Here is a 24,679-nt window from a genome sequence, read left to right as displayed (position 1 = left end):
TTCTCCAGATGCAGCATTAACATCCCTGGCAAGATGCAAGACCCTGTCCACACACATTTGAACAACCAATTACTAACTCGGTTTGCTCTCCTCCTCACTCAAATCTCCCAGGTGAAAAAAGTCCTTCTTCTGATATCTACCTCCAGCTTTCAATCTCTTTCACTGGCCTCTAATTGGCAGAAGCCATGCTATCTCCAAGCACCGCCATTTGCTGACCAGGACAGTTTGGGGTTGAAAGACAAGGGTGACATTTGTACTCACTTTCGCCTCTCTGCACATGACAACTCACCAGGCATGCAACTGTTCCACCTCCCATCTACCAGGTAGGAAAGTATTTGTGACTATTACTCCCCACCTCTGATTCCCAGAGCCTGGGACCACCAATCCATTTCTCACAGGCACCAAGTAAACTGTCTGCAAACACTTTTCACACTGATTTCAATCACCAATCACCACTAACTCTGCAGACTTGGCACCCTCCCACCCTTGGTATGTTGAAATAGTTTGGACATATTTGATCCCTTCCTTTTTTAAAAGCCCAGCAGAACTCAGGCACGATTTATTGTGAAATTGGAAAGGAAAGCAGACATGGATTTTTAAAACTACAGTTATCTGCCATATGGATAGGCAGAACACATGAGAAAATGCAAAGCCTGGAAGCAAATCTCAGACAAAAACCAAGTTCAACCATTGTGCAGGCACAGCCACTGCCCTGAACACACTGCTTTCCCTTATACCATTACCATACTTGATTGTTAAATATGTGGGGAGAAACTTTGTGGGAAAGATGCTCACAGACACATGAGATACTGCCTGCAGAATTTATTACCTACACTTGGAATATTGACACTGTTTCAGGGATCTCAGCCCTGACCAAGGTTGGTTAAGTGAGATGTTCTTGGTTCTAAGAGAGAAAAGGGGGCCAGGAGCTTTTACATTTGGTTTCTGGTTTTATGTAAGGTGTTGGTGTAAAACCATCAATCAAAGGCCACTTCAGGGCAGCAAGGGAGGGGAGCACCCTGCTGTGGTGCCTGGCTACTCTCAGGGAAGGGCCTAACACAGAAACGCCTGGGAGGGATCTCACTGCAGCTCTGACTGATGCTCAGAATGCAGAAATGCTCCCTTTTAGCCCTCTCCCCTCCCAGCTGCACAGCAAAAACTGCAGCCTCCACAGACAGCTCCTTCTATTTTTTTGTGTACTCCTAGCATAAGCACACACCTACTTGCTGTTTATTTATGGAGCTTGCTGCCACAACGGGGCTCCCACAGCCAGACTTCACTTGCTAGGTGCCTCTTTCATGTCCATGAGCAGAACACGCATCCCAAGCCATGTGGTCCATGCCCTTCCATCACAGCCTTCAAAGCCCAAAAGAGGAGGAGGCCAGCATTAACAGGCACTAAACACACAGTTGGAAGCAAAGTGTGCTGCTAATCTTTCTGCAAGAAGCCTCCTCCACACACAGCTCTACATCAACTTGTCCAAGTCTCTCCCTAGTAAAACACTTAATCAAGAGACACAGCAGGTTTTGAAACTGCCTTCATTTCTCTGCAAAACCGTCAGCACAAGAAGACAACGAAGCAGCTGCTTTCTAATGAGGTTGGATGTTCCTCCAGGAACCTTTTCCTCAAAGGCTTTGCTTCAATACACGTGGGACTTGCAGACAGAATTAATGTGGGGAAAACACTTTGCTTTCTAATGGTACATTTCTCCATGTCCCATGGAAGCCATCGAAGCACATTAGCAACACTCCCTTGGCTGTCAGCAGTCGTCACTCCTATCCACCAAACCTCAGAGAAAACATGCAGGACAACTAACCAACTCCTGAGGATCAGCACTAACCCCAGCATCCTGCACTCTGCTCACCTCCAATCTTGCAACTGGCTACTTAAAAGCTCACCATCCACCACCGGTTTGCCCAGAGGGACCACCAGCCAGCCAGTATAAGCAACACACTGAGATACTGTCCTGTGAACACATGTAAGGGATCAGAAATGCTGTCCAAGGATCATGAGCACTCTTGCACTGCTCAACATAATGACTGCTATGTGGTCTCTCTATTGTCTTACTTGATATAATCCAATTCTGTTAGGCTGTTTCATTTTTTCTGGGTCATCTGCATTTACAGTGCATTTTTCTTCCAGAGCAGCAGAGCCTAACATGCAAAGGGGGACTTTTACATCACAGTAACATCTACAAACTAGACACAGTGGAAAGAGAAAAGATGCAGATACTGAAGCAAAAAAATCATCTCTGACTGCTATTGTCATTTGTGAAACTTTGGGATGGTGTTTTCACCCATTCTCAAGTCTACAATTTTGCATTATTTTGATAAAGCTATCAGATTTGGGCCAAAGTGGAATAGAAGGTCCTGCTGTCACAATTAGTGCCTTAAATTAACGTCCTTCTTCAGACCTTGTTAATTGTGGTAAGAATTTAAAAGGAGAAGCAGAGAGTTAAATCAATTTCTCCTGAGCAGCCCAGCAGCCAGCGGAAAGGTACAATTTCCCCATTTGAGATTAATAGGCAATGAAAGCCTCATTCAGGGTTATTGGCTCCTTTGCAAAATGGCGATGTGCATTCTCTGCTCTGTCACAAAAATGCTTTTTTTTACACAATGCTGTAATGGCCAACAATCTTCTTGACACTTTTAGTTGCTACAGAGATGGCAGACACCTGGAAAGACACTCCTCCCAGAAAAAAAAAACAACAAAACAGCCACAAGAGTCAACAGCTGCAAGAAATTCTCCTCAAAGAGGCTCCACATCTCCTGCTGGTCACACAACGCAGTGGCTGTGATTCTGCCTGTCGGGCACACCGTGCGCACGCACACAGCACCTTGCCACCAGAAACGCTGCTGTCCCCAGCTTGCCTCGAGAGTCTCTGCAATAAACAGGCACCAGCATAGCACAAAATAAAATGAAAAGCAACAAGCTGGTATTGACACACCGAAGAGCGTCCCAGCGCTCCCACCGCGGCCACAGCCATTACGGACTTTCACAAACGACTCTGACTCAAGTATTGAACAGGCCACGGCGACTCGGCCTGGCGAGGCCTATCTGCCGAGAGGCGGGAGAGAGAGAGGAGGAGCACAGCGGCACAGGTCCCGCAGCACCTCCGCGCATGAGGGCCACGGCCGCTGCCCCGGGGCCGCGCGGCGCCTGTCGCCGCTCTCCTCTTTACACAGGGTACAGGCGAGGCGCTGGGCCCCCGCCGGCTACACCGAGCGAGGCCAGGCCGAGCCCGGCCCGCCGCCGCGCCGGGTCCCCGCGGGCCGGAGAGACCCTGCTGGTGGCACAGCTCGGGCCGCCACTCACCTGCGCGGCACCGCCGCTCCCCGGCACTTCCGCCCGGCCTCGGCAGCACTTCCGCCCGGCCGCCGTCACTTCCGCCCGGCCGTGCCCGGCCCTCCTGCCGGCGGCGCTCCCGCAGGTTCGGCCCGCTCCGGCTCGCTTCCCCCGGCGTTTGCCGCGGGTCAAACAGCCAGCTGCGTCCCACAGCAGGGGCTGCACACGCACACATGCACTGATGCAAGCGCAGGAGTGTGCCTTGCCATTAACAGACAATGTTGCTGTGCCCGAGACCGGAGGGGTTTTGGGAGAGCAGATACATAAAGCTCTACGAACATGGCTGTGATTTATTATTCGTGACTGAGTGTTCATTTGTAATACGTGCCAAGCTTTAGTAGCAACTATGGCGGAGCTGTCGGAACTTGCAGGAGCTTTGATTTCAGTGCTGGTTATGGATTTCAGTGCTTGGTCAACTTTCAGCCTTTTTACAGAATCAGAACGAGTAAGGTTGGAAGGGACAGCAGTGGGTCACCTGGTCTGATCTCCCTGTTAAAGCAGGGTCATCCTAGAGCACACGGCACAGGATTGCATCCAGGTTCTTCAGCATCTCCAGGGAGGGAGACTCCACAAGCTCTCTGGACAACCTGTGCCAGCGCATGGTCCCCTGCACAGTGATCTCTTCCTCATATTCAGGTGGAACTTCCTGTGTTCTCATTTCTGCGTTTTGCCTTGTATACTATTGCTTGGCATCATCAAGAAGAGCCTGGCTCCCTCCCCTCGACACCCTCCCTTCAGATACTGATAAACACTGGTCTAAAGTTGATAGACCTGGGAAATCAATATTCTGAGCATAAGAACAGGCACAGATTCTCACTCGGGCTTGGACTGGAGCAGGTGGGCTCACTGTTTGGGAAAGACCCACTGCAAATGCCCTAATACCGTAAAAAATGAAGCACTTTTTCACTGTTTTGGGTTTTTTTGTATACCTTCACAAAGCTGCAATACTAGTGAAAACTTACAACCAGAAACAATTTTTATCAATTATGACCACTGAAAGCACTTGAATCTATAGGTTTCTGTTCATCTTCAGACTGCACAAGAGCACCACTGGTTTTACAAAAGGGTGTGGCAGATGCAGTGGTGCAAGTCAAACACCTCCCTCTCCCACTTGCAGGCTTTCCTGGGGCTGAACTTGGGAATGGTTTCCCATGACCCCCAGGAGCACAGTTCAGCTCTCCCACCTGGACAGTAAGGCAGGGAGATCGTGGCAGTGCTTGTGTTGCAACATGTTTGGGTGAAGCATTTGGACTGCTCAGACTGACAACTGCCTCTGGTTCTGACTCCAGGGAATTCAGCAACTGGCTGTAAGGTCACTTTCACCTTACTCATGTTGTTAGCATGGAAATGGTGTCAATAAATGACTCCTCATCCAGTGAAAAGCAATATCCCAGAGGTGTTACAGGATATTTGACCCTACCACTCTTTAACTGAGTCAAGTCACTAAACAAGATGCCTGAGTCATGAAAGGGACTGCTTTGAGTTCTTTGGGGTGGTCCCCCATCTTTTCCTCTCAAACCCAGGACAGGTCTTTATGGAGACATAACCAACTGCTAGCTGAATTTTGCTTTGCTTGAGTACTCCTCTGATTCTAATCCTAAAAACATGAACTTCATCTCCTGCTTGCTGCTGAACCCAGCCTTTCTGTAATGCTTCTCACGGGAACGGCTGGCACTGAACTTGGCAAAACTAACCCATGTAATTTGAGTTACATCTCGTCATCATCTACTCTGAGGGTCAACCAGACAGAACTGGTCAACACCACGGACAGCAATCCTGTCCTGAGTGTGGGTGGCATTCAACCCTGACAGCCAGAAGCATTTTCCCTCCCCGACTCCTCTCACACTGCCTGCACAGCTTCTGTGGCCACACACAGTGTCTTACATCAGTATGCAGGTGAAATGAGGAAATAATCTTTTTTGCCAGAAAGACATAAAAGTATACTCAGAATATATTCAGTTTTAATTACTGCAAGACAGGAATGCTTCCTATCAAAACTGCCAGAGTTGTATGTATCTTTTCTTCATTCCATTAATTATTTACCTTCAGTTTTAATAATACAGTTAAGGACACTATATATAGCTTATGCTCTATCAATAAATCATGCTTGTGTGTCTTCATATTTATCCTATAAAATTATAAGTACCAACATGCTTGCATGGATCTGCTAAGCGATTCTAGCAATGAAATTCCCAGCAGTGCATCTCCTGGAGTCTTTGGAGGTGAACTCAAATATTCTTCACTCAACGAGAGCTATTTTATGAGACTTTTTATGAGATTTTTTTATTTAATGAGGTCGCCAGTCTTTTCACAAGTCCCAGCAATCTCCTTCATCTCGTTCTTCTAGCTCTGTGCTGATTTAAAACCCACTGGGAAAATTAAATCCACTTGAGCTGCCCCCTTTCCCCTCCCCCCTTCCAGTAGTGGGGGAAACACTAGGAAAGATTATAAATTGGAATCACAGTTTACTGAAAAATTGCAATAACCAAAACAATATCAATAAAGAGTGTACAAAATACAGAGTGTTTTACCCACAGAAGGGTGTTCACCACTGAACAAACAAAACACTTCCTGAAGACAGCACCCATTGTGGTTTTCCCAAAGGCAAAACGATAACTGGCCCTGCACTAGGCAACATAGTATATGTGAAAATCAAAGCAGAATGTCCGGGAGGCTTGCAACTTAACTTTCCCCCCTCAGACTGAAAACAGTGGAAGAACAGGGACAAGGCAAAATCTGGTGCGCCCTGACAGGGCTCTGAAGCAGGTCAGGGGACCCTTCTCCTGGGCTTGACTTTGGGAGCAGGACTGGAGAGCTTGGCAGTTTCAGTGGCAGCTCCAGCAGATGCTGCAGTTACAGCAGCTGCAGCTTGGGCTCTATGTGGCTCAGCTGGGCTCTGCAACACTGCTGCTTTCTCTTTTCTTTTGGAGCAGCTCACCAGCTTTTGGGCTCGCTGGCACCGTCTTTGACCACCAAACCAGAAAAGCCACAGCTCAGAGGAACAAGAAAGGGACCACCAGTGGCAGACACGGGCTAGGTCTGCCGGGCTGGCCCCAAAACCCGCACACCTCCAAGCACAGCAAAAGATGGCCACCCTTCCACTTCCAGCCCCTAGCTTCCGCCTGCTACAACCATGTCCCTCCCATGACATGAGTGGTATGGAACTAAACAGTGCTAGAAACTCTACCCCTTTCCTCTATAACCATAATAAACTCACCACAAGCAAACACTTTGATGTGACTTTTTGACCTACCATCAAACCTAAGAATCCACACAGTATTATAAGGGCAATGTACACAAGCCACCTTCCCCATCCCATAAATCCAAGGCACTTTAGTGTGATCCACAATTCAGACTCGGTCCATCAAACTAGTCCTTTGGTTGCATTGCTTGAAACAGCTCTCCCGTTTGTTCAGCAACCTCCTTCATCTTCTGACGCGCCTCTTCTATGGTGGTGGTGGCGTTATGGACAGTGACACAGCATTCTCCATCTGTTAGGTTTAGCATCCCACATACTCCATTCTCTTTCAACAACAACATATCTAGGGCTAATTGGTTCTGCAAAGCCATTTTCGATGCCTGCTGGACCTGCAAATTCGGTTCCCCAAGGGAACGTCCAGTCCAATTGCTTAACACATGGACTTGCCTAGTTAAGTTCTCCAAGATGTATTTGTGCCGTTGGATAACTCCACTGGACACAAAAGATGATTCTAAGTCTAAAGCAACATTTTGTCCCCAGGCGTAATAGTCAGGGACTTGAATCCCCCCAATCCACCCTTTTGCATCTGTTGGATTGTGGGTTTCTCTCCGCACTTTGTTGTTACGATAAAGTGTGTAATTGAACGTTTTAGAGGGACACATGGTAGGAAACCCAATAGTACACTGTAGTCCAGCCATATCATACATGTTCAAGTGGGAATACATTTTCCCATCTGAACATGCCCATACTGTTCCCCGTGGAGCTGGATATTTGGCTTGTGAACACTGATATAGGTCACCTTGGGGAACTTCCTGTGCTTCGCCACTTGAATTCCAGAGCCTTCTCTGGTCAGGGCCATGTGTAACGGGAATGCCACACGATAGTGCTGTCTCTGAATTTTCATAAGACCCATTGCATCGGGTGTCTTGGTTTAGATAGCCGTAGTTGGGATAATCCCAACAGGTGCACATGTCCCGGATAAAAGTTCTCAGCTCCGAGATGTACCAGGTTTCTATAGGTTCACCTGCTCCAGTGGTACAATCTAATATACGGGAACAACTCAGAAAGGAGCTCTCCGATTTACTTTGGATAATGCTTCTACGGTTCCTCACTTTCCAGCAGATGCTCTCTCCGTTAGGTAGTGTTGTCTGATGGTCCTTACAGTCTGATTTCTCCACTTCCCATTCTACTATTTTCCCTGTGGGGGCCCTGGAGGCCCATTGTAGGGTAGATATGGGGTCAAAGATTTGTTTCAGAGACCAGGCCCACTCATAATTTGTTCGGTTAACTTGGTGTGCAGTTCCTGGGTTATCAGGGATTTGTATACACCATCCTGCCTCCCAATGTAAATTGTACTCGTGTTCGAAAAACCCACCCTCAGCAGGAGAATCCCACCATGGTACCACCGTGCAAGGGATAGAAGTGACATTTTGCAATGTCTCAGTAGGGTTGGTGTCTAATGACCGATAGCATGTCTGATTCCATAAATGGCTCCAGGTAGAGTCACGGGGGAGCTGGTAAAAGGCTTTCTTGTATTCTACCCATGTCCCATTTGCAGCCCATTGTTGTCCTTCCTTCTGGTCTAGGAAAGGGGACTCGACCATTCCCCAGGTAACATTTCCTCCTGTTTTTTTAAGATTATCCAGTTCTCTTGTTAGTATTTCTGAAAAATTTAACCATATCATCATAAATCTAAACCCCTCTGAGGCGGAGTTGGGGAGGTTAATACATATTCCTTGATTCGTATGATTCCAAATATGCATAAATCCTTGTATCAACTCCCAAGCTAAATTTGGTTCAGTACTCTGATTCTCAATCGCTGGAGACAAAATCAAACATCCATAACATAAGAGTAAAAATTTTTCCCACACCATTTTTTTCTAGTAAAAAGGCAGAATAGGCTTAGCAAAATCAAACTAAAAAATACACAAAATGATCCGTCCACTCAACGGTTGAAAGCATAGGTCCAGCAGTGGATTTCAGATAATCTGTAAAACATATACATGCATAAAAACAGAACAAGATTAAAAGGAGGGAACAATCCACCACCCGGGCACACAAGTTAAGTGGCTTTTTTAAGGTCAGGGGTACCAATCCCACTTGGTAATTCTGCCAAAACCAGGAGAGGATTTGCAGGGTCTTTGGCTTCTTTTGCTCTGGGAGTATGGGTGGGGATTGAAGCTAAAAGGCCATGAGTTATGGGCGCTCTCCACATGCAACCCCAAAACCAGGTGAAGTTTTAGCTAGTACAGGTTTCAAGACCTTGAAAGGTCCCCCTAGAAATATTGGTTCTTGCCATATGACTTTTCCAGGATCCTGCATAGCTAGACTAACCACAGAGGCCTTTCTATCAACCTGAATAAAGTTTTTCTGCATCTTTAAAGCTGTGCAAACAAAACCTGATGTGGTGAGCCAGACCCTCAGGGGCCCATTGTCACATATGTATTGATAATTAGAGAATTGCAAAGCCCCATTCAATATGAAGTGAATCTGTTAGATGTATTGATCCTAAAACCTGATATAACCCAGCCCTGAGTATTAACAATTTTAGGACTTCTACATGGATGGGGGTTCAGTCCCAGGTGGTCCTCAGATGTGTCAAATAGTGACTAGGGCAGGCTATGAGGGAGAAAGCAAGGATGTGTTTTCTCCAAATCACCAGCAGGCCTAGGCCATGCCGTAGCTCCTTCTTCTATCCAGGAATTTTGATTTGCTCAAAAGAAGTCAAGGTTTTGGGGTGAATACACACTGTTCCTCCCCTCCACCCAGGAACATTACCTCAGGAAGATTACCCCTCCCAGGAACATTACCTCAGAAGGTGGGGGTTGCACCTTTTCTGCTGAAACTTGAAAACCTAAATTTTCAGGGTAAGCAATTATCTCTGTTTGGGTTTATCCTACTGTTGTGGCATCGGGGCCGCCCACCGATATATTGTGAATATATCCATCTATTTTAACTCCCTCCCCAGGAGTCTCTATACACCATGCCACCTTCTCCAGATGCAGCATTAACATCCCTGGCAAGATGCAAGAGCCTGTCCACACACATTTGAACAACCAATTACTAATTCGGTTTGCTCTCCTCCTCACTCAAATCTCCCAGGTGAAAAAAGTCCTTCTTCTGATATCTACCTCCTGCTTTCAATCTCTTTCACTGGCCTCTAATTGGCAGAAGCCATGCTATTTCCAAGCACCTTCATTTGCTGACCAGGACAGTTTGGGGTCAAAAGACAAGGGTGACATTTGTACTGACTTTCACCTCTCTGCACATGACAACTCACCAGGCATGCAACTGTTCCACCTCCCATCTACCAGGTAGGAAAGTATTTGTGACTATTACTCCTCACCTCTGATTCCCAGAGCCTGGGACCACCAATCCATTTCTCACAGGCAGCAAGTAAACTGTCTGCAAACACTTTTCACACTGATTTCAATCACCAATCACCACTAACTCTGCAGACTTGGCACCCTCCCACCCTTGGTATGTTGAAACAGTCTGGACGTATTTGATCCCTTCCTTTTTTAAAAGCCCAGCAGAACTCAGGCATGATTTATTGTGAAATTGGAAAGGAAAGCAGACATGGATTTTTAAAACTACAGTTATCTGCCATATGGATAGGCAGAACACATGAGAAAATGCAAAGCCTGGAAGCAAATCTCAGACAAAAACCAAGTTCAACCATTGTGCAGGCACAGCCACTGCCCTGAACACACTGCTTTCCCTTATACCATTACCATACTTGATTGTTAAATATGTGGGGAGAAACCTTGTGGGAAAGATGCTCACAGACACATGAGATACTGCCTGCAGAATTTATTACCTGCACTTGGAATATTTACACTGTTTCAGGGATCTCAGTCCTGACCAAGGTTGGTTAAATGAGATGTTCTTGGTTCTAAGAGAGAAAAGGGGGCCAGGAGCTTTTACATTTGGTTTCTGGTTTTATGTAAGGTGTTGGTGTAAAACCATCAATCAAAGGCCACTTCAGGGCAGCAAGGGAGGGGAGCACCCTGCTGTGGTGCCTGGCTACTCTCAGGGAAGGGCCTAACACAGAAACACCTGGGAGGGATCTCACTGCAGCTCTGACTGATGCTCAGAATGCAGAAATGCTCCCTTCCAGCCCTCTCCCCTCCCAGCTGCACAGCAAAAACTGCAGCCTCCACAGACAGCTCCTTCTATTTTTTTGTGTACTCCTAGCATAAGCACACACCTACTTGCTGTTTATTTATGGAGCTTGCTGCCACAACGGGGCTCCCACAGCCAGACTTCACTTGCTTGGTGCCTCTTTCATGTCCATAAGGAGCAGAACACACATCCCAAGCCATGTGGTCCATGCCCTTCCATCACAGCCTTCAAAGCCCAAAAGAGGAGGAGGCCAGCATTAACAGGCACTAAACACACAGTTGGAAGCAAAGTGTGCTGCTAATCTTTCTGCAAGGAGCCTCCTCCACACACAGCTCTACATCAACTTGTCCAAGTCTCTCCCTAGTAAAACACTTAATCAAGAGATACAGCAGGTTGTGAAACTGCCTTCATTTCTCTGCAAAACCATCAGCACAAGAAGACAACGAAGCAGCTGCTGTCTAATGAGGTTGGATGTTCCTCCAGGAACCTTTTCCTCAAAGGCTTTGCTTCAATACACGTGGGACTTGCAGACAGAATTAATGTGGGGAAAACACTTTGCTTTCTAATGGTACATTTCTCCATGTCCCATGGAAGCCATCGAAGCACATTAGCAACACTCCCTTGGCTGTCAGCAGTCGTCACTCCTATCCACCAAACCTCAGAGAAAACATGCAGGACAACTAACCAACTCCTGAGGACCAGCACTAACCCCAGCATCCTGCACTCTGCTCACCTCCAATCTTGCAACTGGCTACTTAAAAGCTCACCATCCACCACCGGTTTGCCCAGAGGGACCACCAGCCATCCAGTATAAGCAACCCACTGAGATACTGTCCTGTGAACACATGTAAGGGATCAGAAATGCTGTCCAAAGATCATGAGCACTCTTGCACTGCTCAACATAATGACTGCTATGTGGACACTCTATCATCTGATGCAGCAAACCCTATCTGTACTAGAAGTCTCAAAAATTAGCTTTCTGTCGTGCTCTGGCCCTGCCATGGACACTGTCAGAAAAACCCATCAGCGGTACAGGAAGTTTTACAGACATGGTTGAGACGACACATCTCAGACTAAAAGAAAACACCAGTGCACAGAAGGCAGTAAAGCCACAGACTGCTTCAAGGGCCAAGATCCACTTCGGAATCAACCAACTTCATTCCAAGTGTGCACCTGGGCAGGAAGGTCAGTCAGGACACTGAGGGACGCAGTGAGCACCAGTGCAGCACCAGCGTGTCACAGCCAACGGCGTTATTTCACAGAGAAACGGAGGTGCACAATGCTCTCCCACTTTCCAGAAGCAGCGTTAAGCTCTGCGGCACTGTCGAGCCCCGGGAGCTGCTCGGGGCACCTCGGGCCGCCACTCACCTGCGCGGCACGGCCGCTCCGCCGCACCTCCGCCCTGCCCCGCCGACGCTTCCGCCCGCCGCCGTCACTTCCGCCGGCGCGGCCCGCCGCCCTCGGTGCTCCCGCTGCCCCCGGGAAGCTCGGTTGAATTAATTGAATTTTCATTTGGCTTTTTGACGCGTTAATCATACCCTGTTTCCCGACGCTGTGGTCACGGCTGCCCGCTGCTTCCGCCCGGCGCGGGGCTCCTGCAGGGCAGTCGCGCCGCCGAGCCGCGGCGGTGAGCTCGCCCTGGCTCTGCGCGGCCCAAGGCAGCTAGCTTGGGGTCAAACACAGCCACCTGCATCCCGCAGCAGGGTCTGCACACACACACATGCACTGATGCAAGCGCAGGAGTGTGCCTTGCCATTATCGGGGCATGTCGCCGTGCCCGAGACCGGAGGGGTTTTGGGAGAGCAGATACATAAAGCTCTACGAACATGGCTGTGATTTATTATTAATGCAGCTCGTTTGTAATACGTGCCAAGCTTTATTAGAAACTATGGGGGAGCTGTCGGAACTTGCTGGAGCTTTGATTTTAATGCTGGTTGTGGACTTTAGTGCTTGATCGACTTTCAGCCTTTTTACCTGCGAGATGTATTCTCTGAGCATGAGAACAAGCAGAGATCCTCACTGGGGCTTGGTGAGTTCACTGTTTTGGAAGGACTCTCCACAAGGTCCCTGATGTCATAAGAAATGAAGCATTGGGAGGGGGTTGATCCCTTCAGAAAGCTGTGATACTAAAAATTGCAGTCAGGAACAAGTTTTATCCATTATGGTCATTGACAGCACTTTTATCTATGGAAATTGAGATAATCCTTCATCCTGTCAGCAAACAGACAGCCTTAACTACATTGCCAGGGAAACAGGGCTGTGATTAACTCATAAAAAATTCAAATTAAAATTTCAATTTTTTAAATGCTGGGCAGCAAACATTTCCCTCAGCTTCACGTCTTCCGATGAGCAACTATGTTCCTGACATGGTAAAGCTGACAACTGCACTATTTTAGATCACTGAGCACTCCTTGAAGTGGGAATCATCTTGATGCCATATTAGGCTTACTACATAATCAAGAGTGACCATGATTCTATCCTTATGATCAGACATATGATTCAGGGAGAGGTGTTGGAGCAGTTACTCCTGTTACATCTGGTGCTTATAGATGCTCCTAGCAGGAGGAATAAATAGATCTGCTCTTAATTGCATTTGGAGATTTGCAGAAGGGAGCCCTGAGAGCGTTTGAGTGCTTCTCCAATGCTGCCCTGCCAGACTGCAGTTCATCAGCTGATGCAGCTCTGCTTTGCGCTCCCTGAAGAAAATGGAATCATATTAAAGTCAAACCTAGTTCAGGAATAGCAGTGACTGCTGAGAAATACAGTGTCAAATTCTCTGTTTCACTGAAAATAACTGCTACCCTACCACCACCATCTGCCACTTAATATTGTTGTTCCCAATTTATGCTGGTTTGGGATGCAAGAAACACTTTGAAATAATTGGGCAGGTTTCTAGTAGTTAAACTTCAAGAGCAGTAGCTTCTCATCCTTTTTCTGTGGAACCACCCAGCATGCTCCAGGACTCTTGCTACCACAGGTCTGGCGGATTGAAGTGGGAAGTTTAATGTGTCTTTTGGCATCTTGTTGCCTGCTCCAAAATCTGTTGAAATCAACAGATTGTGCCTCTGAAACAAAATGAGAAACCAAGGTTTGAGTTTTTTCACTACTCATCTTCAGAGCGGACATGAGAGCACCACTGGTTTTACAAAAGGGTGTGGCAGATGCAGTGGTGCAAGTCAAACACCTCCCTCTCCCACTTGCAGGCTTTCCTGGGGCTGAACTTGGGAATGGTTTCCCATGACCCCCAGGAGCACAGTTCAGCTCTCCCACCTGGACAGTAAGGCAGGGAGATCGTGGCAGTGCTTGTGTTGCAACATGTTTGGGTGAAGCATTCGGACTGCTCAGACTGACAACTGCCTCTGGTTCTGACTCCAGGGAATTCAGCAACTGGCTGTAAGGTCACTTTCACCTTACTCATGTTGTTAGCATGGAAATGGTGTCAATAAATGACTCCTCATCCAGTGAAAAGCAATATCCCAGAGGTGTTACATGATATTTGACCCTACCACTCTTTAACTGAGTCAATTCACTAAACGAGATGCCTGAGTCATGAAAGGGACTGCTTTGAGTTCTTTGGGGTGGTCCCCCATCTTTTCCTCTCAAACCCAGGACAGGTCTTTATGGAGACATAACCAACTGCTAGCTGAATTTTGCTTTGCTTGAGTACTCCTCTGATTCTAATCCTAAAAACATGAACTTCATCTCCTGCTTGCTGCTGAACCCAGCCTTTCTGTAATGCTTCTCACGGGAACGGCTGGCACTGAACTTGGCAAAACTAACCCATGTAATTTGAGTTACATCTCGTCATCATCTACTCTGAGGGTCAACCAGACAGAACTGGTCAACACCACGGACAGCAATCCTGTCCTGAGTGTGGGTGGCATTCAACCCTGACAGCCAGAAGCATTTTCCCTCCCCGACTCCTCTCATACTGCCTGCACAGCTTCTGTGGCCACACACAGTGTCTTACATCAGTATGCAGGTGAAATGAGGAAATAATCTTTTTTGCCAGAAAGACATAAAAGTATACTCAGAATATATTCAGTTTTAATTACTGCAAGACAGGAATGCTTCCTATCAAAACTGCCAGAGTTGTTTGTATCTTTTCTTCATTCCATTAATTATTTACCTTCAGTTTTAATAATACAGTTAAGGACACTATATATAGCTTATGCTCTATCAATAAATCATGCTTGTGTGTCTTCATATTTATCCTATAAAATTATAAGTACCAACATGCTTGCATGGATCTGCTAAGCGATTCTAGCAATGAAATTCCTAGCAGTGCATCTCCTGGAGTCTTTGTTGATGAACTCAAATATACTTCACTCAACTAGAGGTATTTTATTAGATTTTATGAGATTTTCAGTCTTCTGACAAGGCCTGAACTTGACCTTCATCCCCTTGTTCCAACTTGCCACAAGTCAGTTTCATGTGACTTTCTGAAATATGGTTTTGGTCTTCCAAAGCAGACAGAAGCAGGAGTGCCTACAGCTGAATGCTTTTTCACTGAATTATAACATGAATGGATCAGAACAACAGTATGGCATTGGTCTTGGTGGTATTAGAAAGGGTAAATCTGCAAATGTAACAGTATCATCTATGTTGCAGAGATGATAAATATTAAGATGAGTTGTCTAAAAAGCAGGTGAACACAGAAGCAGATAATTCTGGCCCAGAAAACAGAAACTGAAGCTGAGAACAGAGCAGCGGAGCACACAGGTCTGCTGGGGAATGGAAAACAAATTATCAGATGAGATCAGTCCAAGATGTAAATCTTCCTTGTGTTAGCTTTTGTTAAAGAAATTTTTGACTCTATTCTCCTATCTCCATCAAATAGATTTACTGGCACAGATCAGTCACTATATCTGGTGACTTGAGCTAGGTGTCTCAAAAGAGGGACCCCACACAAAGAAATCTTTGGACAGTTATACCCTCATAATCTAAACTCCTTGTCCCTCACACGACAGTCTGGACCAATAGCAATATTAGGGTCTGGGGTCTTCCTCCTTTTCATGGGTTCACTGTTTGTTACCAAGTGGTTTTGTTGCCATGTGGTCATCTTCACACCCTCTTAGGTCAGGTTGGGCGAGGGCTTCAGTCAACTATTTATAGTTCATGTTATAACATGATTGTTACTGTTCATGTACCTGATCTATGGGCTGTCCACACCAGCCATTTATTTTGTAGTCCTTGTCAAAGAGTTGAGTCTGGTAGGACAAAATCCTCAGTAGTAAGTTGCCACCTGTGCTAAAGGTATATCTCTGCAAAGGACTGTGCATTGATCTCAGAAGGAACAGTGATACATCCTGCCTCAAAGCAGTGGATGTGCTGCTCATCAACACTGTCTGTAGGAATCCATCAGGAAGACTGAGAGCCCCGAGCCAGCACAGAAGGGACTTACACACAGCACATTGTGTCTCTCTGTGGTAATAAAGAGACTGCACCTGTTCCTAAAGAAATGTGCATACCTGAGAGCAAAACTGGACTGTGACCAGTCAATAGCAGTTTTCTTGGTGATGGGAGAACATAAAAGTGAGTAGAGATGGTGTGTGTGTCCAGATATCCTCAAAGATCCACCCATAGGGCCTTGAGTGACGTTATCTGCAGCTCTGATGTACTTTTGGGGTGGAACCCTGGCACTCTGTGACAGCAACACCCCACTGAGTAAAGGGCATCCCTGGGACTAGGTGAAGCAGGGATATTTTAAATCAAATCTCTGGTTGTTCACCAATAAAAAGCAGACATAGATGCTCAATGTGAAGTGATTTAACCATGTAAGAGAGAGGAAAGGACTGTGTATTTTAAAAACCCAAAACAGCAGAGTATTTACTCATCACTAGTAATGCATCTGCTGAACATTATGTTATCTTTTGACAGCATGGGATTTCCTCTTTGTTGTTTGTTTCATCACTTGTTTCTATAGAAATGCCATTTTTATCAGACTAGATGAAAATATCCTGAAATAACACACCTCTTCAGCAAATACAGATATTTCTTTCTCAGTCTATATATTGTATCCCTATCATACTGGGTTTTCCTCTCCTCATTACAACATGCAAATAAAACCCAGTTAAAAGCGAGTCACTGTACAGCTGGGACTCCAGAGAATAGACTCCTGTGGAAATTAGAATGGGCAGCCAAGCAAATGTATTTCTCAAGTCAGGTCATTCAAACACTGCCTCTGAAGTGTGTTGCAGGTGAAAATCCATATTTGCACAGATGGTGAATGTGTTGTCATTGACAGTCACTGCTTCACAGAAGGCTTAAATGAAAATGGTCGTGAGCTGACCCTGCCTGACAATGCCCTCTGCCCCTGCTATGAGTGAGGAAAACAACATTTCTGAAATCCAGCTTCTCTGGGCTGAGGACAGTGTCTCCCTTGGCGGCTGCTGTGGGATCTGTCTGACAAAATCTGAGCGACGTAGTCAATGCATTTAAATCCACTGTCATAGATTTTAAAGGAAGCCTGTCAAAGTGCCTAAGCCTGAAATTTCAAGCAATTGGAGACAATTTAAAGCACTGGATATGCTCAGATGATTACCTCCATGGCGGATCTCCTGAAGGTTTTTGGCTGGTTTTTGGCTTTCAGAATTTGTTCTTTTCCTCTTTTCAGGTTATTTGCTGTTGTATCATGGGGAAAACTGCATACTTTTGCACCAGAACAGGATGAGAGTGATGTGTACATGCTTTATCCAAAACCCATCTGCACTAGTCAGCATATATATTGAAAGGAATGCCATGGGAAGCCCACCTCTCCCAGGTTTCAACTCTCACGTGGCCTCTGCAATGCTCTTGTTTTAGGGAGGGGCCTTTATGAGGCCAGGCAGATAGAACAAGGGGAAATGGCTTTAAACTGACAGGGGATAAGTTTAGATATTAGGAAGAAATTATTCACTATGAGAGTGGTGAGGCACTGGAACAGGTTGTTCAGGGACTGGTGGATGCCCATCCCTGGAAATGTTCAAGGCCAGGCTGGATGAGGCTTTGATCAGCCTGGTCTTGTGGAAGGTGTCCTTGCCCATGGCAGGGCAGATGGAACTAAGTCCTTTCCAGCCAGAGCATTCAATGATTCTGCAAATATTCAATGCAGATGCATGCACAGTAGCAGTTCCTGTGGACCCAAGCCTGAAGTACTCAACTCTAAATAGCTGTGCTAGTGCAGCTAGATCTGCCAAGAGTTTTTAACAGTGATGATCATGATGTCCTGATGATTTAAGTGATCTGGCAAAACCAACTGCAGTCACACAGAGCTGGGGTTTCACCTTCATCTTTGGAAATGTAAAGGGCGGTGATGGGTAGCTGTGCCTCATCTTCCTAAGTACTTTTCCATGAGTCCTTATTGGGCCAGAGCAGGTTTCCCATCTCCTTAGGAGTGATGTGAAAAGCTGTGGGTTCCCAGAGGAGAGTGCCAGTGGCACGCATTTTTGCTTCTCACGTGGCAATGCACTGCTTCACCCAGATTTCTGGTAGGAAGAGACAAGCAGCCTAATGAGAAAAAAAAGGACAGTTCAGCAAAGTGGAAGAGACATCCAGAAGAGAGGTATTCTCTCTCATATATCTAATAGAGAGCTATCTAATGCCTAGAGGTGGCTCTGCTACATAGTGCTGCATCAATTTTAAATTCTGTTGCCACCACATAAATAGAAGAAATTAGTCTGCCAGTCTTCCACAGGATAGAAGTTTGCACCCTGTATTTCCAGAGGATCAGCGCTTGTGAGGTTTGGTGTATGCGTGGCAGGACAGGACTGTTCCCCCACTGGTGGTATTTGGTGATGGAAGTGATGCCAGCAGAAAGCTTCACCTGTACATGCTTTTCTACCAGGCTGACATGTAGGCATCTTTCTAGAGTACTCTCTCATGCTTATTTTTTCCCTGACAACAAGTTCTCTTCAGTGTTGTGGGTTGTTTTTCTTTTAATTTATTTTCAGAGGTATTTCTAGCTACTGTGATCTCTCATGACAATTGCCTAAATCAGGAGCAAAGAAGATGACAGTGACCAGAGTAAAGATCACTGGCAGAGAGCCCCCTTTCTGTTAGTGGCAAGTTGTACCATTAGCAACACCAACATTTAAAAGCCCTTTTCTTTGGCAGCAATTACAGGAGAAATGGCAGAGATCACTCCAGTGCTTGCTAAGTGTCTCCATGTGGGAACATTGATTGCTCAGGTGCATGTGTTGCACCTTTCCATTATGGTTTGTCACTGAGGGCTATGCTTTTTAAAAGTCTGTTTGGCACTGGACAGCAGCCCTGAGTGCTGGCAGACTGCCTTCTAGAGACATAAAGCAGCAGCAACTGTCCAGCTTTCTTCCCATGGGAAAATGTTGGTAACTCTCCAAATTATCAGCCTGGCTCTGGAACAATACTGACCAGATGGCTCTTTTGCATCAGAAGTCAGGAGCTGTGGAGGTCAATGACTAGATTTGGGCTTCTGAGTTCAACTTAGGAAAGAAGTTGACCAAGCCCCATGATAGGTATTTCCTGAAAAGGATGAAAGGTATTTCCTCATCTTCCAGCCACACATGCGATATTTTGATGCTTGGAGCTGTTGGTCATTTGCCTAGCCTAGGATTGCTCCTCTGGTCAGCCACTGTGTCTGAGAACCTCTCTTTCCTATATAAGATAACAAAATATTGAAAACAGATTATTTCATTGGTATTCCCTTTGATTTACAAAGCCCCTCAGTGCTGTGAATGAAGAATCTGGGGACTCAAATTCCTCATGATTGTCCATAGCACCACATAAATATTGAGATGTCTTTACAGTATTTGTCTTTACAGTATTTGCAAGAAGAATTTTGTCCTCATTTTCTCCAAAGCACTTTGTGCACAGAACCTGGCTAGCATTAAGCTGAGCTACCAAGTCCCACTGAAAAGCAGGGTACATCAGCTCAGGCTTGGAATGACATGAGCAGCAAACATCAGCCTTAGAGGATGCTGTTGGACTATCGCAGACATGACCTTTTGCTGCTGCCTGTCTCTCAGAATATCTGTCCAGTTTTGTGCATGTCTGTTCAGGCACACCTGGAACAGGAAATGTCAACATCTGCAGGAAACAACACCCCTGTGCACAGAGAAGTGCAGAGGTATGTCTAGATCCCTCAGATTGCCCATGGCCCTTCCTCTCCTACCTGGGATTCAGAGTATCTGGTCTGCCTCCATCAGTGGAGGCTGGTGAAGCAGAAAAAAAAGAGATGTTGGATTCTGCTTCAATACAGCAGAGGAATAGCCTTTGCTTATTCCTAAGAACTTCTTGGGAAAAACTCAAGAGAATGCTGTGAGGGAAGATGAAGCTCTTGGTGATAGTGATAAAGAAAGAACTAGGAAAGATTTCTCAGGACTTAAGAGGCTAAAAAACCTGAGAAACAGTTGTGGGGGATGGTGATTGTTCAAGTATTGGAAATTGCACATCAGAAGTAGTAAGATAAGGGAAAGAGAGGGATAGGAGACAGGTGCCAAATTTGAAAGACACAAGCCAGAGAAATAAATGAGAGGAGAGAACATTTCATTCTGAAAGGAAAGAGCGAATGTCAGTACAAATTCTGGCATATCTGTGCAATGTGGCAGTAATGTTACTAAAACTAAAGATTGAGAATAGACATCACTGCCACCAAGAAAGAGATGGTAGGAGACAGGGCACAGACATCTAAGAGAACAGGAAGGAAGCAGAAAGCCTAAAGCTTAGAAAGGGCTGTTAAAACTCCAGCTCCTCAGGACACCAAGCCTGCTGCTTACAGCATGGGTGCCCCTGTGCCAGGGTGGTACCAATTCCATGTGGCTCATTTCATGCTGGTAATTGAAAAGGCATCACAGGAAAACAGGCTGGTGGTTTATCCCACTGTGATCCTCGGAGCTATGATCATCACACTCATTGCCAAAATGCCCGTAAAAATACGGCATCCTTTGTCAGCACCAACAGATTAGAGCATGCAAAGACTTTGCAGCCTAAGAGCCAGTATCGCCTTTGTCCTCTTTTCCTCCAAGAAGGCAGCAAACTACAAGCACTGGAGGATGTAATCCAAGTGCTAATAAATAATTGATGTCTCCCTTCAGCTTTTTACTTACTAAAAGGATATCAAAGCTCATTTTGTGAATGGTCCAGACAGATTCTCTTTTGCTATATCCACAATTTGATTCACAAATATTTCACTAAGCGTTAATATTGAAGCAATGCAGTGTTCTCTCTTTACAGGCTTTGCAAAAGATAATAGACATGTTTTGGATTACACAGACTCATAAATAGATACAGTGATATGACACTTGTAACTGCAATAGATGTTTGATTTTGTAATTTTAAAAAGGCAGAGCTTATTATTGACTAGGAATACACCTTTTTTTAAATATTGAAAGCCTGTTGAGATCACTGTATTTACTCCTTACAGATAGTCTGCATAGTGTTTTGGCAGCACATACAAGCCGTAGGACAGTAAGACTTACTTTATATTTAGCAATAGCTCCTCTCTTCCAATATGCCTATTTGCATAAGTCAACTAACAAACCATCTGTATTGGAAATAGTCTTTCCATTACTGTCAGCTTTGGGGCAGTATGTGGCACTTTCTCAACAGCATATATTAATTTATGCTTGTTTTGGAGCAGCAGAGAAGTAATTTGAAGTCCTCATTTTGCAATTTTCCTGGTAGGAGTCTCCCTGGAACAGAAGGCTTAATTTTTCTCTTTCAGTAAAGTACTCTGCAAGTTTTGATCTCCAGAAATGCTCAGGATCTTGATAGCTGTCTCATCTTAACGACAGACAAAAGGCTTCCAGGTACATCTTTAAAACTGTACCAGATCTTTGCAAATTTAGCCCAAATGACATCTCTCACTAAACAGCAGAGCAAAATTCTGCCTGCTAAGTCAATGCAGTGGCCCAGCTGAGCTCAGAAAAAGGATTATGAACATTGTTACAGTGGCATGCTCTGAATGACAGGGTGCTGATCTTAAAGTGACACAAACTGCAGTTCCTGACTGCACCAGTTTCTTCTTGTTCTGAATAGAAGCGGCAAAGCTACACCTGCATGTTGTCTCTGTTCCTTGCTGGCTGTTTAGAAAGATTGAGTGACCAGGCACAAAGCCCAGAAGAGAAAGCTGATTTTTGCAATATGATATACATATTTTGCAAGCCAGACCGCAAACTGCTTATCACATTTTTGGTGCTATATACATAAATATTCATAATTAATCTGTTTTAGAATAGAGTATAAAGCTTCTAAAGAACAAAAATAGCCCCTTCAGGCATCTCATACCAGTGACACTGATCCCCTGCATTTCTTAAATTAAAAAGTGAGCTTCTTTGCATAGATTTTGCAGTAGTCTCTGGAGTTCAAGCTTCCTTTTTTTGCCCTGTTCCTTCAGTTTGTGAGGGCGACCTTGATAGCAGAGATTGATACCTTGAATCTGCAGCTACAGAGGTGGAAATAAAGGCACCTGGTGAGAGATGACATTTCCAAAGCTTAAATCTCAGGGATAGTAACCTTCATTTTCCCTTCTCCAGATCTCTTTCATCTCTAGAGTTTTTTCCCATGTTTTGGCTTCAGGTACCAGCAGAATTCTGACAGTATGGCAGGTGGGAAGATGTATATGCGTGTGCCTTCCAGATCAAAAGCCTGAATTTAACTGGGGGCTACATATCCTTAGAGACAGCTTCATCTCTTAAAGGTGGAAGGGCCAATTAGCCAGTCCTTGGAACTGCTGCCAGCTGTAAGCCAAACAACAGTCAGGATTGGTTTAGATGAAATAAATCACAGTTTATCCGACATCAAAAACAGAGTGTCTGTGGAAATGAAAATAAATCCATGAAGCTGTTCAGGCAGCCCCAAAGTCCAGAGGGTATTAGATGTATTTAATAAATAAAAGCAACCATTTGGACTGGGATAGCAGACAAATTTGACTGTCGCTGTTGAGCAGCTAGCAGAGTAATGAATGCATCGGTTCTCAGTGGCAAGAAGGAATGACCTTTATTGTTTTGATTTCATCACATTTATAGAGTTCTCAAAAGTCACCCAGATTGGTCAGTCAGAAGCCTTCCCCCAGGCCTGATTGGCCAGGCCTGCACTGCCCAAGTTCTGGGACACTGTTCCAAAACATCCAAACTTTATCTTTATTTACAAAACACAAGAAAACCTCTCATGGGAAAAACTGTGCTAGCCACATTTGACAGGCTGAGTTCTGCCAGGTCTTTGTTTTCTGTCCTTGTCTGACTCAGCTTTTGAATTTGATGCTCTTACTCCTGGGCTACATGGCTTGCCAAGCTGACACCTTTCTGGTGCACAGCCTCTCCCTGCTGTCTGTACAAATCGGGGTCCCAACTTCAGAAAATTGTCAACCCTTTTGCCTTTCTGAATGGGGATGCATCTTCACAGCTGCCTTGTAACACACTAAAACCCATTTCTTCTATCTCCTTTCATGTTGCCTTTAACTATGGCCTTTTAACAGTCCTTACTAATAGAAATTTGGCACAAATACAAAATTCATCTCTAGTTTCTCAGTGCACAGTTATCAGGCTTGGCACATTTCTCTTCTAACCACTACATCTTATCATGCCCCAGCACCCATTCTGCAGTGTATTTAAGGGTCACTAAAACCACCTAGACAAACTATACATGAGCTGACAAGACAGAACACTTTGAATATCTCTCTTGCCCTGTACATCTTGGTGGGTATGTCACAGGCACTCCTTATGCATTCTTTTGGGCTGCTTTCTGTGTCCTAGATGTGACCCATTCCCTGCCCATCTGCTGACTATCACTATCTTAGCCTCCCAAGATTTGCCATTTTACCACTTACATGAAGGAAATTGAGTATTTTAAATGCGTATTTTCATGTGGTTTATAAGCCTGCACTGTATTCCCTTCCACTATGCATCTCACAGTTCCTCCCCAAGTCTCAGAGAAGTAAAAGCCAGACTATATTTGCACGTATATTGGACGCAGCCAAACAAATGTGATTTCTGCCAGGAGAAGATGTCATCAGGGGAGGACAAGGCACATGTATCTGTAGCTACAGTGGCAGTAGCTGCACTGCCAGAGACATGTGAGGCAAAGGGAGTTTGTTAATTGTCTCTCATGGACATCTTGCACCCCCAAGAATGGGTAGGTTTCTCAGTCTGGCATCAGCCAAGGCTTGTCCAATGCAATGAATATGCTAAAATTCAGATTTAGCAGAGCGCAACACTTTTAGAAAATCCAAGTTTGAGGGTTTTTGCTCTATGCATTCATGCACCAAGTTCCATTCTCTACTCTACAGTCCTTCTAGACAATCTCTTATGCAGCCTGAGTGCCTTGAAACTGGAGTGGCGTTTTCCAGAGCAGCATGCCTGAAAAAGCAGGAAGCATGTTTTGACAGAAGTTGAGGTACGAATATTAAAGTGAAGGTTGATGTTTCAACAGTGTTCACTTGCCTGTTTGCAGGATTTTTATGAAGGATTTAAAATATAGGCTGCTCTAGGGCACAGAGAGAGAAATGGATCAAACGAGATGAGCCTCACATGAGTGTAATGAAACATGAAGCAAACATGCCAAGGTAAGATGGTGCAGTACACCAGTCCTGATCAGCAGGAGGGCCAATCATGACTAGATGCACTGAGCACAGTTTGCAAGCAGGAGGAAGAAATATTGACAGGGCAGGGAGTTTGCAGGAGGGTGCAGTCGTGGGGGAAGACCTGTGCAGGAAGCAGATGAAACCAGAGGAGAGGCTCAGGCCGCAAGGAGGGTAGGAAGAGGCAAGAGAAACTAGGTGCCTCCATTTCCTCTGCCAGCTATTCCTCCGAGAAAAAGGAGGTGAAGGTGGGCACCAGGGCCGGGGTGCTGGGGCAGCCCCATAGCTCCGTCCCGGCAGCGCTGCCCTCTGCCCACGGTGCGCAGGTCCAGCGACCAAGGAGGGCAGTGGGGCATCGTCGGGCTGCTCCGTGAGGGAGCGCTTCCGCGGAGCAGCCTTCCTCCTTCTCCTCCTCTTGCCCGTTCTGCGGCTGCTGCCGGGCCGCGTCCCGCCACCAGTCCGGGCGAAGTCCGGGC

At 45.7% G+C, this 24,679-nt stretch overlaps 1 protein-coding gene across 6 annotated transcripts in view; it reads right to left on the bottom strand.

Moving 5' to 3' along the window:
- Positions 1 to 12,055, bottom strand: part of RPAP1 (RNA polymerase II associated protein 1) — a 48,232-nt gene extending 36,177 nt beyond the window's left edge. For 2 of the 6 annotated variants that reach the window (XM_085062391.1, XM_085062385.1), the window contains exon 1: positions 3,316 to 3,410. The gene's annotated coding sequence lies outside the window, so the exon portion shown is untranslated. Of the gene's footprint in view, positions 1 to 1,219; positions 2,916 to 2,947; positions 3,260 to 3,315; positions 3,411 to 12,037 lie in introns of those variants that run through there. The other 4 variants (XM_085062390.1, XM_085062389.1, XM_085062387.1 and 1 more) reach the window with 4 other exon arrangements.
- Between the last annotated feature and the right edge of the window lie 12,624 nt (positions 12,056 to 24,679).

This window comes from Lichenostomus cassidix, chromosome 5, assembly GCF_008360975.1.
Source record: "Lichenostomus cassidix isolate B80296 chromosome 5, HeHo_3.0, whole genome shotgun sequence".
Classification (NCBI taxonomy): domain Eukaryota; kingdom Metazoa; phylum Chordata; class Aves; order Passeriformes; family Meliphagidae; genus Lichenostomus; species Lichenostomus cassidix.
Note: the sequence above shows the minus strand (reverse complement) of the source record. Positions and strands in the feature narration are given on the sequence as shown.